At 37.0% G+C, this 4546-nt stretch overlaps 1 long non-coding RNA gene across 1 annotated transcript; it reads right to left on the minus strand.

Annotated features, from left to right (window-relative positions):
* LOC127970274 (uncharacterized) lies at window positions 1-1527 on the minus strand. The gene is made up of 3 exons (XR_008156573.1): window positions 1473-1527; window positions 1280-1344; window positions 1-575 (listed from the first exon to the last, which is right to left on the minus strand). It is a non-coding gene; the product is annotated as an uncharacterized LOC127970274 (long non-coding RNA).
* Between the last annotated feature and the right edge of the window lie 3019 nt (window positions 1528-4546).

Consider the following 4546-nt stretch of genomic DNA (forward strand, 5'->3'; position numbering starts at 1 on the left):
TTAGAAGAAATACAGAAAAGGATGGCATTAACAGCTACAGAGTTCATAAATAAAGTATTGAACATTTGATGAATATAACTTAAGATCAAATTGGACTTTGTTCATTTGTATATATTGTATAAAAATATACGAAAACACATACAATAAATTTACCAACTATTCTGGCATGACAGTACACAAATAAATCACAACATTAACTTTGATATTATAACATTTAACAGACGCATGTGTGTGTGTGAAAGAATGTGAGCAGGTGTATGAATGACAGAGTGTAAACTCTTCTACTAAACAACACAGAAAAAGCATTTAACTTTTTTTTTTTTTAACAAATGATACACTTACAGTTTGTTTCATAGTCCATGAATACAGATCATGCATCACAGTCAATTTTCATGATCTCTTTAGCATAACTGATGTAATCATGAAGAAACCCCATCTGCACAGCATGTGACATCTTCTACATCATCCAGGGCAGCGTCCTCCTTTAAAACCACTGCTTCATCTGTTTAGGGGAAAGAAGATTCTCCTCTCTGACCAGGATTCATCCCAGTCACCGCCTGTTCTTCATCAGTGGCCTAAGAGAAACACATTTGAAAAAATTAAACATTTAATTAAACTATCCATTTTCAGGTAGAGATGTATTCACATCCATAAGGATAGGTAAATAATCTGTTTTAAAGTTTCAACACTTTGTGTGGTTGTTTAATGTCTGTCTATCACAGCTCTCATGAAGTCTATAATGGCAGCACTAGTGTGAGGACAGGTGATATTGTTTGAATAAATATTGCTTTCAGAAAGCTTCTTTACTGAAACATTAAAACAGACATGACATTCACATACCTCACAATATTCATGTACATGGAGGGCTGCTCTTCAAACCGTTAGTTCACCAAATAATTAAAATGTTCATAATTTACTCTCCTCATGTTTTTCCAGACTCATACAAAATCTGCAAATTTTTTGGAAAACGTATGAATATATTTAATATTCTCTTTTTGTGTCCTCCATTGCTGGTCTGGGAGACCAGTATTTTATTTTGAACATACATGTTTGCTATCATATAATTTAAGATGTATTCATATATAAATATCAGAATTTACTTCTACAATAACTCTATATTTATGAAGCTTGAAAATACTGATTATCTAAACTATAAATGGATTAACAAATATTATGAGAAAACTAAAAATATATTAATTTATGTTGTAAAGACAGACAAAAGTCTTATAGGTTTGGAATGACTTGAGGGCAAGTAAATGATTTTTTGTGTGAACTTTACCTCTAAGAGCGAAGACCAAGAATAATGACTCTCCAAATCAGACAACTCCAAAGTTGGTTTGAGTTCTGCAATAAAAAACACAGACATCAATGGTCTTAATGAAATGAGCACGTAATCACACTGTTGTTGCATCAAAATGTGAAGTAAACTGGCAGGAGACAACAGAAAAATGTATTTTCTAAAAACAACTTACATAAAATCTCAAAGGAATGACGCTCTCCCATGTCTCTTACTTTTAACATCTACAAAAACAAAAAACAAACATTATTTTACTCTTAGTAAAAAAACAACAACTGATAACATGAAATATGAAGTTTACTTGCCTTAAACGATCTTTCCCTCTCTTCAGAAGAAGCTGAGAAAACCACCTCCTCACACAAGCAGACTTGTGTGTCCTTAACTCCAGTTAGTTTGAGTTCTGCAATGAGGGACATCAGATTAGTGATTAGATTAGTGAAGTGACATTCAGCCAAGTATGTTGACCCATACTCAGAATTTGTGCTCTGCATTTAACCCATCCGAAATGCGCGCGCGCGCACACACACACACACACACACACACACACACACACACACACACACACACACAGAGCAGTGGGCAGCCATTTATGCTGTGGCGCCCGGGGAGCAGTTGGGAGTTCGATGCCTTGCTCAAGGGCACCTAAGTTGTGGTATTGAAGGTGGAGAGAGAGCTGTTCATGCACTACCCCCACCCACAATTCCGTCCGGCCCGAGACTAGAACCCACAACCCTTCGATTGGGAGTCCAACCCTCTAACCATTAGGCCACGACTTCCCCACAAAATGGTTTCAATAAAATATTAACATATACATACATACATATATATATATCAATGGTTTCAATAAAATATTAACATATACATACATACATATATATATAAAATCACACTGTTTTTGCATCAAAATGTGAAGTTAACAGGCAGGACACAACAGAAACATTAATTTTCTAAAAAAAAAAAGTAATAATAATTTAACTTACATCAGTCTCAAAAGAATGAAGTTATCTTGTCTCTGGATTTCAACATCTAAAAAAAAAACACATTATTTTAGTCTTAGTAAAAATAAAGATAACTTGATGTTATTCTGAAGTTTACTCTCCTTAAACCGTCTGTCCCTCTCTTCAGAAGAACACCTCCTCCTCATCCTCACACAGGTCTGTGACTCCTCACACAAACAGCTTCTGTGTCTTTAACTCTCAGCGCGAGGACAATGAAGACAGGAGCTGGACAAGAAATATTACATGTAAAACATACTTTTAACAGTTACCACTTCAACAGCCTCAAAATAATTATGCTAGTCTTTACTACACGATGCCGTTTCCTTTAGGAGACAAACATACATTCAGTTTAACCGCGAAAAAAAAGACAAATTCACATGAGCGTAACCGTGACCATAACCGTCTGTTAACGCCTCAAAGAGAACAGATAATGTAAAATCTTATGTAAATATGACAAAATACATTCACAGACGTTATATTAAAAGTACATCCTCCGTTCAATAACGTTACATGAGGCAGTTAAGACCTCCGTGTCCGAGGCGAAAACCGCGTCCGTTTTTTTTATATATATATAACGTTAAGCTCCTTTGTTTCCGCCTTTCATAAAACCGGGTAAACAATAAAAGATAACTTTACATTTTGAATATTTAACGTTACTTACCATAGTCTTTCACTCGCTTCTCGCTTCTATCACGCTGAGAAAATGGCGGCTGCTCGCACTGGAGACGTACGATTTTGACGTGACGTGCGTGCTCTCCTTCACGTCCGCGTCCTCAACCCACCCCGCTGGGTTAAAAAAAAAAGAGTTATTTTCAACCCAAACTTGGGTTAAAACATCCCAAAGTCCTATCCAACGGCCTCAACCCAGCAGTTGGGTTGAAAAAACAACCCAGCGTTTTTTAGAATGTAATGGGAGAGGGCTCTGAGCTCGGCATTTAGAAACATTGACATAGGAAGATTTGAAGGGAAATGCATTAAAATGCACTTATCTTCACAGAAACCTATATATGATGTTACAGTCTTTATGAGCTCGTCCATATCGGTGCCAGCAGCTTCAAAAACACTCCAATCAGTGAGGTCAAAACAAGATTGTAAATCCTGCTCTGTTTCGCTGGTCCATCTCTTCACAGTCCTTACTACAGGTTTAGCAGATTTAAGTTTCTGCTTATAGGTCGGAATAAGATGAAGCAGACAGTGATCAGACAGCCCCAAAGCTGCTTGTGGACCAGAGTGATATATGCATCCTTTATTGTGGTGTAACAGTGATCCAATATATTACTGTCTCTGGTGGGACATGTAACATGGTGTCTGTATTTTGGCAGTTCAAGGGAGAGATGGGCTTTATTAAAGTCCCCAAGAATGATTAAAACAGAGTCCGGGTGTTGTTGTTCTGTCTCTGTGATCTGATCAGCGAGTTTCTGTAGCTGAAGCTGAGCTCACATGCGCTTGTGGAGGAATGTAAACACTGATCAGAATGAGCAACACCTGAGAAGAGATGATGCCAACCCATCAGAGGACCTCAGATGATGACAACCCTGAAAAAACAGACAGAATGACCAAATTTTGCTTTAAGTTTGATTGCATCATTTAATAATTGCTGTTAATAGTGTTCATAGTCTGTTTGATTACATCTTTTATACTTTTTTTCTGTACATTTCTGCCTAGAAAAGCGCTATTTAAATTTAAGGAATTATTAAGGAAAACAACCTTCTTACAGTAGCTTAATAATGCATTAGAGCATGTAGCAAGGATCAAAATTGTAATGGGGAAATTAACTTGCAAGGCAGAATCAGAAAGAGTTTTATTAACTAAACACTAACACAAACTAGTCTAACAAAAAAAACATACATTCATACACTGATGCGTGCATACAAAAGGAGAGCTAAAGCGGATGAATGAAGCCATTAGAGAGAAACCAGAGAATGCAGTGATGGAAAGAGTCAGTTAACCACCTGAGTAAAACCATCAGCGCTTAGCTTATTCTAAACCTCTGTTTTGTTTAGTTAAATGTTAAACTTACATTGCCTTAGGCTGGAACGAGCGTTGGGATGCAGTGTCGGATGTCTTGATGGTTTTCGAGGTTCGGTGGTGTAGGAGTTGCGATCACCTTCCGAGTTTGAAAAGTGATGAATTCCAAAGATGTTCTGACTCGATGGTGATTGGGAGTTTTACTTAAGGGTGTCTTAAGAGTGTCCTTAAAATCTTTCTGGCGCACATCCTCATCTTCTCAGAATCTAACAGAAATGCAGGT

The sequence above is a fragment of the Carassius gibelio genome, chromosome A4 (assembly GCF_023724105.1).
Source record: "Carassius gibelio isolate Cgi1373 ecotype wild population from Czech Republic chromosome A4, carGib1.2-hapl.c, whole genome shotgun sequence".
NCBI lineage: Eukaryota > Metazoa > Chordata > Actinopteri > Cypriniformes > Cyprinidae > Carassius > Carassius gibelio.